This window comes from Parasteatoda tepidariorum, chromosome 2 (genome assembly GCF_043381705.1).
Source record: "Parasteatoda tepidariorum isolate YZ-2023 chromosome 2, CAS_Ptep_4.0, whole genome shotgun sequence".
NCBI classification, from domain to species: domain Eukaryota; kingdom Metazoa; phylum Arthropoda; class Arachnida; order Araneae; family Theridiidae; genus Parasteatoda; species Parasteatoda tepidariorum.
In genome coordinates, this window is record NC_092205.1 from 5,012,045 (window position 1) to 5,023,000 (window position 10,956).

The following is a 10,956-nucleotide window of genomic DNA, read 5'->3' on the forward strand; positions in this document are numbered from 1 at the left end:
CTAACCTGCATTGTTAAAAATTTTTTAAGTATTCATTTGAATAAAATTTAAAAAGAAATTAAACGAATCTAACATTTGTTCTAGAGATTAACAGCAAGTAAATATGGTATGTCTGAACTTTGCAAACGTTATTTATTATTTTAACTGAACAGCTGATCCATATAGCATTTAACACAACAATAAATTTTAACTCAAAAACACTTCAGATGGGAATAAGTTTCCGATGTAATGAGTCATTTTCTGTGAAGAGATTTTTACTAAGAATCTTTTGGTACAGAGACAAATTAGAACTAACAAAAAAAAAAAATGATCATAGTCTTAAAGACTGCCGATGAAATAGTTGCATATAACAAAATTTTTTGCCGTTCTAATGTGTCACCAACTGTGTAGAGGTGTTTACTAAAATGCATTCTCTGGTGCGAAGACAGATTAGAGCTATCAGAGGGAAGCTAAAATATGTCTTGTTTTAAGAACTACCAGCCTGAAAAATAGTTGTATCTGATGTCAACTGATTTAAACAATGCAAATAGATTTTTTTTATTTTACTTTTTTGGTTAAAAAAGCATTCATTTTCTGTAAACAGACCCACAAACGATTGTGCTGAATGAAAGATGGATAGGGCTCAAACTTTTACATGGTAAATGGCGCTGTTTTTATTTTTCACATTAAAAATGCTTCTATACTGTGAGAAAAATTGGAAGAGGGAAATTATTATTTCCCAGAGTAATCTATTTCAATTAACATGATTTGAATGCTGTTTCTTTTTTTTATCTGGGTATGCAAATTTACAATTTTATATCTATTGTCAAATGCCTTGAAAAAATATTGCAACTAAAATTAATATGAACTTCCATTTTTATTTAGTTTTTAGAGCACATGTTTTCAATCCCACATTTGAACAAGCTATTGATAATTGTGATTATTATGAGAAACATGAGTATATTTTATGTGCCTTTGAAGATTTTCAGGCCAAGTAAAAGTTCGATAACAATGTTGGCACTGATATAATTTTCTGATGTCATTATGAATATCCATATGTGTCATCAATCGAAATTTTGAAGTCATACTTTTGCCACAAATTATGCAGTTAAAACTTTGTTTCCCATCAGAGTAGATTTCTAAAAATAAATGAAAAAGGAAAAGATAATAACTGCTGATAAATAATAATCATACATCATAAAATATCGCCAAATAACTGAATAATGTTGTTGTGACACAAGTTGCATTAATCAACAAATTAAGTCCTTAAAAATTCATACAATCAGTTAAATCCTAATTGGAGATTTTATAAGCTACGTAACTAAAATAAAGCAAGAATATAGTACATGTTAGATTTTATTTTAAACAAGAAAGCAAATTAACAAAAAGTCATTGATTTTTTTTTAAATATCCAAAACCACAATGAAAGAATTACAATGATAACTACAGATTTCATAGAATAAGACATTACTATGAATAACAGATGTTTCAACTTCTCTAGGCCATGGATCAAAGCCATTGTTATTTTCAATATTTAGAGGTTATTTATCATTTTATTTTACCTTACTTATATAAATTGTATTTATAGTGCATTATTATCCAAAACTTAAAGTTCAATAGTCTTTTTTATCAACCATATAACATTCCTGACTAATTATCTAATAGTAGGTCTACTCATTTTAAACACATACTTGTGAGAAGACAAATCATATAGCTTCTTTTATTAATAAGTAAGTAATATTTTGTGTTTGTAAACAAACATGTGAAATTATCCTTTACACTCCATTAACTTAGTAAAATTAATTTTGTGAGTTCATTGGCATTTAGGAAAAGAAATCTATATTCAACTATTAAATGCACTAGACACTAAAAATAGAAACAAAGTTTCAGATAATTTGGTGGGAAACAATGTTTATCAAATGAATTGTGAAATACATAAACCTCCCATTTTGTAAAAATGCATAAGATTCAATAAAAAATTCCATTTTATTCTTATTCAAAGTAAAACCACTACAGTTATATTTTTTTTCAACAAAAAACATTTACTGAATTTATAAATGATAGTTTAAACATATTTAACTGTTAAATAATACATCTAGTTGAAAGTTATAATTATTTATCCCTTTACTAGCAGCAAAGAAGTCGTGGTTTGTCCACAACGTTTCTGAGTAACCTTAAAAAATTTAAACGCTTTTATAAAAAAAATTGATGAAACGGTCAGCAGAGGTTATTGGGATATAGTGTTCCTCGAGTGTGACATACTGTTTTAACACTAATCAGATCAAATATATGAGAAAGAGAAAATAAATATTTTTTTGAACAATCAGAAGCTTAAAATTTTATATTTTGCATTAATTGTTTATTGTTAACATCAATCAGGATGAAGCACAGTGAAAATTCAAGTTGTCATTGGCTAAACAAAGAAATGGCAGACTATCACACACGTGTATACACGAGTATTTAGAAAAATCTACAAAATTTTAATATCTACCGTCAAAATACCGAATATTACAACCTTAAAGCAGAAAGGAATGAATCTATGCAGAAAGCTTCTGCAAAATGCTGAAATATTGGCAGTTACAGTAATGTTGCATCAGACTGAATTGGGACCTTTCTATAAATATACTTTAATGTGCAACAATTGTAATTGAAAATTCTTAAATTCATATTGTAATCACTGAATTTGATTATTTTAAAACAATCTCCCAGTGATTGAAATAAAAAATCTTTTTATAATGATTTAGAATATTCAGTCCAGCTTTTTATTTTAAAATTTTAAAATCAAAAAAAAACAATGTCTGGTATATTAGGTTTCCCTTTTAATAGAGTAGCCTCTTTTATTTCTTCAATCATTCATTTTAGAACGTTATCTTTCTTTCGACAAATATCAAAAGAGATATTTTTACATAAGTTTCTGATTTAGAACACTTTTAACAATGTTTGATGAAATGAGCATATTTAATATGCCTTTGGAGATTATCATCTCGTGTAAATGTGGAATCACAAAGCACGCATTTATGTAATGTCCTGATGTCATTATGCGTATCCATGTGAGTCTTCATTCGCCATTTGGAAGTAAAAGTTTTGCTACATATACTACATTCAATAGCTCTTTTGTCAACACATATCACTATAAGAAAAATAAAAAGCAAATATTTATTAATTATCAAATAAATATCAAGAAACTAATGTTAGTGTCAATACATTAATTGCTAAAGTAGAATAGTGATTAATGTATTGACAAACAATTATAACATAATCACTTAAGTAGTATACATAGAAATATTGCAGTAATTCAGTACTCCTTAAAACTACTTTAGTTTTCCAAACACATGAGTCAATTTAATGTGCCTTTGAAGGTTGTCATCTCTTGTAAATGTACGATTACAATGACAGCACTTGTGTAATGTTCTGATGTCATTATGCGTATCCACGTGAGTTAACATTCGTTGTCTCGAAGAAAATGTCTTGCCACACATATAGCAATGAATAACATTTTTACCAGCAAATATCACTAGAAGAAAAAAAAAATTACCTTTTCAATGAAAAATAATAAAATTAAAATGAAAAAATCAGTTGGACTGTATTAGATACAAACTATCAAGAATATTAGGGAATTGATAAAATTGCCAACTTCTAATGTTGCAATACAAAATTTTTCTGTATATTGTATAGAATAAAAAAAAATCATTCCTGTAGTACAAGTTTGTAAAAATGAAGTATTTCATTTTTTTTTTTTTTTTTTTTTTTACAATTTGATGTGAAATTTTAAACAGAACACAATGGAGACTAAAACTGATTGAGGAAATGAATAATGCTGAAGAATAAAAAAAATTGAAGAAATAATAGTANTGTAGTACAAGTTTGTAAAAATGAAGTATTTCATACTTTTTTTTTTTTTTTTACAATTTAATGTGAAATTTTACACAGAACACAATGGAGACTAAAACTGATTGAGGAAATGAATAATGCTGATGAATAAAAAAAATTGAGGAAATAATTGACAAATTAAAGGTATAGGCAATGATTCATTTTCCCCTTGTATATCATAAATTGATATTCATAAAATTCAATCTTAATTTATAAAATCAAATTAAAAAATACATTTTTTGTTAGTCAACTTGATTGCTTATTGCTTATTGATATGAGGAAAGAAATTAAAATTTTAATTAAAAAATTGATTATTTATCGATAATTTCATAATAAAACATGAAGTTCCTTTAAAGTTGTAGAATGTAGTAGTGTATTGCTATCTATCGTGTAATTAAGATTATAATTCCCCTGCTTTCAATTTCAGTCTTTAATTCTTTTAAGATAGTGATCAATGTGCCCCACCTTTAAAATGATTATAAGAAACACACTTAAGAAAAATAAACAATCACAAAGAAAACAAATCACAATTCAAAATTATAGGTAGAATTTTGGTAGGTAATGTGGAATGCTCTTTTAAATTTCTTCTTTTATATAGAGAAAAAGTTTAATACAAATAAATCAATTCAATAAAACAAAATCAGAGTAAATTTAACAAATTAATAAATAAGGTACTTTAATTTGAGAAAAGAACTAATTTATAATCAAACATATTACTTTATTAGGACTTTTATTTTAATGTAATTAACAAAACCTTTTTTTACAGCAACAATATTATGCATACAATTACCCTATAAAATAATTTAAACTCTACCATTTTTCCATAATGTGCTTTTAAATATATACTGCAGAAATACTAAATGCATAAAATATATCAAACTAAAACTCTTTTTATTTCACTGGGATTTTTTTTTACTAAAATAAAATCGATAAATAAAATAAAGTAAATGGCTACAAAATACAACAAAAATTTTAAGGCCAGAATACTAATTACAAAATATATATACTATTTTAAACAATTATAAAAGAAAATCATGTCTACTTTTAATGCAAATTTAGAAATAATTTATAATTTTGATGACATTAACACATTTAATGCAAATGTACAAAAAAAATTTTTAAAGCATAATAGCATTAGAGTTGTAATAAATTTTAGGACTTCATACTTGTAAATTTTATAATTAATAGCTTAAGAATGAGCAGTATAAAATGCCTTGAATTTATTGCATTTTACAAATTAATTATTTTTAATAATAATACCATCAAGGAACAATTTCTGGAACTAAACTCTAGACTATTTATAAATTAAATTAAAATGACATGAAAAAAGAAATATTATGAACACAAAAAGATAACAATAACAAATTCAAAAAAAGTATTTTCAACATCAGATTTGAAAAGGCTTTTAAAAAAAATACTAAGCATGAAAGCATATTGAGTTAAAAATATGTGTTCTAATACAACAAAATTTCAATTGTTCATACTTCAATCATTCATATCACTAACAATGCAGAACTCTTGTCAAAACTACATAAGTAAAGTGTAGCTTTTAGATTTCAAAGCTGTGGCACCTCTATGAGTTAGAATCAAAGTAGAAATGAAAAATTATTCGTAAATCCAAAAATAGCAGAAAACATTGTGAAAATATTTGTATGGCAATTCTTTGTAATTAATGAATTAATTTACCAATAAAACCAATTTTTTTCTCTTCTCTTTCAGAAAATAACTTATTTTTTATTGGTTATCTAATTATTTAATCATCCAAATAAGAGATACCAATTGATCACGCTAGTCAGAGCTATATTTTAATATAAAATTAATACAAACAAAACCTTGGGAATGAAAAATGGCAATTATAAAAAAAGTTACAGCCAAATCTATGTTTAGCAAAATAGCTATATTTCACAAAAAATTATTACAATGAAGATTAATTTTTAAACATGTTCCGAACAACACAAAATATATTTCAAATTTATAAACACTGGATACAATTAAAAAATATTTATTTGCACTTAAGTAAATATCAATTTATCTTATACATCGAGAAAGCTTCTTATTTTTCCAGATAAAATGAATATTCACACGGATTTTTCTTTTGTTGAGTCATAAAAAAGGATTAAAAGAATAAGTTTGAATGGTTTTAGAAATAAGGAGAAAAAAATCAGATCAAGAGGAAAAGTTCTCTAAACAGAAAAAATATTGGAAGTTATTTTATGAAGAAAACCTCCAAAGTATTTTAGGTTCCTGGAAAAAGTTTGAAAAATGGAAACTCGAGTTAACTTATCACATTAACTATTACAAATATTAATAAGAAATATAGTGTCAAATGACCTTTTTGATAAAAAAAATTTTCTCCATGAAATAGGATGTGTAATGTAGAAAAAAAACTCATCCTATTAAAAGATTCCTTGATGATGAATAATCCATATTTAGTTGATGGAATAATCTAAAATGTTTTTTAAGGTTATCTTTTAAGGTGAATGTTTTCAAGCAGATGGAACATCTGTGCAACTGTCTCACGTCTTTATGAGTATCCATGTGACTCGACAACCGCTGCCTCGAAGAGAACTTTTTCTCACAAACAGGACAAAAATTTCCTCTGTGTGCAGATCGGCTGACTAAAATAAAAAGATAACAATAAATAATTTTAAAATCATGCATCAACTTAGACTAAAGCATAATAGAATTATGCTTCAAACTAAACGTTATCGCATCTGACGTGAATGAAATATTACTGCATTGGTAACTTTTTATACCATCTATTATAGTCATTGTGCAAAATAATTTATGTACTTATCAAACTTTAAAAAGACAACTGTGTAAAGATTTGCATGAGGGTAAGTATGAGTTAAACCCTTCAAAGTGGTTCCTTCCTATGATGCTTTTTTTAGTTTCATTGCCTGGTTGTCAGTGGTAATTACTGGCATAAGCATCGATATAGTTATCTTCTCGAATTGATGGATCTGAATAAAGTTCAACCTTATTTATAAATCAGGTATTTTCTCCTGATCAATAAAACATTTTTTGAAAGAATATCTTATCAAATATCTTATAAAAAAAACCATTAAACAATATTTATAGTTTTATATCATACACAGCTTAAAAAATAATCTAATATACAATGTTCTTCTGAAATATTTTGAGAAGAGTGGCCTGCTCTATCTGCCTTTTGAGCCCTATAAATACGCCCTAAACCACCATCCCTTAAAACACTGCTCCCCAACCCCGGGTCTGCGGACCGGGGGTTGGGGAGCAAACGTGGATCAAATAGTACAGGGCCGCCCATTTCATTGAAACTAAATTTAAATTCCTAGGTTTATAACCCAAATTAAAAATATCTGTGTTCCATTAAAATTTTATTTACTTAAAAAAAGGGGCCCTCGAAGGTAGTGACATACATTTTTTTAATGCTTGTAATGTGTCATTGTCTCCGATTACCCCCAAATGGAACCGTCTCATTGCAAAGAAACAAGCTCAGGATTCTCATTGATTTAAAGTTCTAGTAAGTTAAAATGTTAAATCACTTTATATTTTTTTTGTGTAACTTTTTGTTATTTTGAAGTTAAATACAATTAAATTAAAATTAATAAATCAAAATAATCTAAAATATAAACAATCAATGCCCCCCCCCCTCAGAGAGCAGCAGTAAAAATATCAAACGTTGACAGGTCCGCGGTGATAAAAAGGTTGGGGAACACTGCCTTAAAACACTTTTTTTTTTATTCCATCTTAAAAAAAAAATAATAATAATAACTCATTGTTTAAATAATAACTACACACTGGTAAAATTATCGGCGCTTAATTCTGATTGCCATTACAAATATTTACTTTGTTAGGATTATTTTAAACTTATTAATTGCTTTTCTTTTTTTCAGGAAGGGGAAGACATATTAATAAATTTTTAAGCAACTTTCAATTTTAAAAGTATTTTTTAAATAAAAATCTTTTTTTTTTAAAAATGTACTTGTAAATGCTAGTTTTTTTTTTATAATTTTCAAATTATAGCGTGCCTTTAATAATTTTTTTCATAAACTATGAATTTTTCTCTTGTTTCAGGATTGGCCAAAATGAAGATGAATCAACAAGAGTAAAAGTAACAAAAGTACTTTTGCATTGTATACCAGTATATAATTGTAGTTAGGATAAAGATGCTTCAGATAGCATCTAAAATATATTATCGTTAATTTAAATGCTAAGTATTTCAACTTGAAACAGTCTTACTTTAAAATCATTCAACTAATTTTTTATAATGTATATTTTTACATTTTCTCTATATTTCTATCAAACTACACAGTGGTCACAAAGAGAAAATATTTTTAATATTAATGTTTTAAGTTTCACGAAGCTGTTGGAAACTTCAAAAATGTTCATTTCACTTCAGGGATTCAGATAGTTAATATATCTAGATATACTTTGTTTAATTTACAAATATATATAGATAAGAATCAGCAAAAAAAAATTATATCAATTTTTCTCTACTACTTTTTAAATTCTTCCCAGTTGTGGCCAGGGCCTGATCTAGAATTGTGAGGACCCTAGGCACAGAATTGTCAGCGTTTTTAAATTATTCATAACATAAATAAATTTCTATATATTAGTAAATTTGAGCTTATATCTACTTCACTCTTCGTTAATTAATTATTCTAATAGACAAAAAGCACACACACATAAAAAAACAACTTAATTGTGACTTTTAAGAGGCCCCAGAAAATAAGGGAGCTCTACGCCTCATGATAAATCAGCCTTTATTGCAGCCACACTGAACAAACATTATGTTACACATGTTTTACTATTGACTTTTTTTTTCAGGAATTTTTTCCCATATTTTTAGTCAGTTCAAATCAGAGACACATTGAACAAAAAAATTGACTGTTCTAGTCAATATTCATGTCCATTTCTGATAATTATGAGAATATAGAACGCAATTCTCTATTCATTACATCTACAATCCATTGATTTTTTTTTCTAGAGAATGTCGACGTTGTCCAGTCATTTCATTCCAGTTTCAATTCTCATAATTAGATGCTTTATTTTTATTAAATATTTAATCAATGCCAGTCAACAGATATATTCAGCATCATCATAATTACATATCTAGATATATTTTCTTACATTTTCATATATATATTAATAGATAAGAATCAGAAAAAATAATTCTTCCCAGTTGTGGCTACATTGACCCAACATAGTCTTAAACATGTTTAATTCATAACTTTTTTCTTCTGGAATTTTTTCCCATATTTTCAGTCAATTCAAATCAGAGGCACAGTGAACAAAAGAATTAGCTGTTCTGGTAAATATTCAGGTTCAGATTTGATAATTATGAGAATATAGAATACAATTCTTTACTCATAACATGTTAAAATCCATGCATTTTCTTTTCTAGAAAATATCAACTCTGTCAAGTCATTTCATTCCAGTTTTAATTCTCATTTTTAAAAACTTTATTTTTATTAAATATTAACAAAATGAAAGTCAACAGATATATTCTGCATCATCATACTCAAAGTATAAGTTATTATTTCTACAGAATTTTAAATATCGAAAAGTGAAATATATTATTAAAAAGGAAAGGAACAATTTTAGACTGCTTTAATCTTAATTATTATTCGAGTTTGATTTAGTGCTGGACAATTTTACTTTTGAGTTCAAATTAAGAAGAGTGAAGTGTAAAATAAAAAAAAATTTTAATGAGCCAAACATATTTATACTATTTTTTAATCAATAGGATATTTAAAAGGGCTCCTTTGAAGTAATATGAGATAAAATAGAGTTAAGGAGTAAAAGCAATGCGCCGTTATTATACGTTTCAGAAAATCTGCTTCGCAAAAGCTACAAAAGGGGATATATTAATATCGGAAACTCCATCACTAAAATTTTTGCAAAATGAAATCGAAATAAATAGTTTTCGTGAATTTTCGGCTACTCAAATTAACGTCAACAAGAAAGCTTGATCGCTCAGTTCTGATAACGTGTGACAGTGACAGTTAAAATTTACATAATGAATATTGCTAATGCTAACCTTCAACTTTGGTCTCATTTCGGGATGCTACCTATCCATTTTCTCAATAGATGTGAAAATTTCGCATACGCAAATTCGCCAATCAGAATCTCGTTCACATCTCCAAACATCACATCTGCGATTTTATTCCAGTCGCCGTCGAGGAAGAATGAGAACTAGATTAGTTATTTATTTTATAACCGTCGTTGAACGGTCGATCCAAATTTTTTGAATTTACGGCTACTAATGTTCAACTCCATGGTCTTGTAATTTTGAACCCAATCCAGAAGAACTTTTTGATGGAACTAACCCACCTTTACGTTATGTGGATTGGAAAATCATGAAAACCTCACACGGTTAGCTTGATGGCAAGGAGACTCTAACCCATGATCCGTCTACCACAGAGGATATCTTTTCACGTTGGCACTGTGGTCCGGGCGAGCAGGGTGCGGAATTCATATCAACAAGTCATCACAAGGATTCAAACTCGGTTCAGTTCCTTGGGAAAAAAGCACTCTACTCCCTGAGCCACCATGGGTTGAGCTTGCTTAGTTTTTATTTCATAACCGTTGTTGAACAGCCGACCCAATTTGGTTTTACGACTATTAATGTTCAACTCCGTAACCTTGTAATTTTGAACCCAATCCAGAAGCGAAGGGAACTTCTGTAATGGGAGAAATTTGCCTTCGTAGAAAACTTCCTGTTGGAACTAATTCACATTTGCGATAGATGGAGAGGAAAACCACAATAACCTCCCACGATTTGCACGACGGCAAGGGGACTCCAACCTATGATCCGCTAAGGATATTTTTCGTCAGCCCTGAGTCGATGCGAGCCGGGTGCGGAATTCGTATCGACCAGCTACTGCTGGGATTCGAACCCTGTTCAACTCATTGGAAGGTGAACGCTCTACCACCTGAGCCACCACGGCTCTGAACCTGATAAGTGAAAAAAGGCACCAATCAGGTTTTCCATTTTTTCTAACTGTGATCGGAAATGCGTAAACCAAAAGCAAGGGGAAATTTAAAACGAGCCTTTAAGACGAGCCGCTCGCATAAGCAGAAATCGCATCGAGGTAAGATCACATATGAGGGAATTGCATTTAC

General features: G+C 28.2%; 1 non-coding gene across 3 annotated transcripts; it reads right to left on the bottom strand.

The window, feature by feature from the left end:
- Positions 1-1,319: 1,319 nt before the first annotated feature.
- On the bottom strand, positions 1,320-9,828 carry LOC107442207 (uncharacterized). 3 transcript variants are annotated; one of them, XR_011636037.1, is made up of 4 exons: positions 9,561-9,828; positions 6,181-6,467; positions 3,243-3,493; positions 1,320-3,109 (listed from the first exon to the last, which is right to left on the bottom strand). It is a non-coding gene; the product is annotated as an uncharacterized protein (transcript). The 3 variants fall into 3 exon arrangements; XR_011636036.1 differs by having other exon boundaries at positions 8,962-9,828; XR_006226942.1 differs by lacking the exon at positions 3,243-3,493 and having other exon boundaries at positions 8,962-9,828.
- Between the last annotated feature and the right edge of the window lie 1,128 nt (positions 9,829-10,956).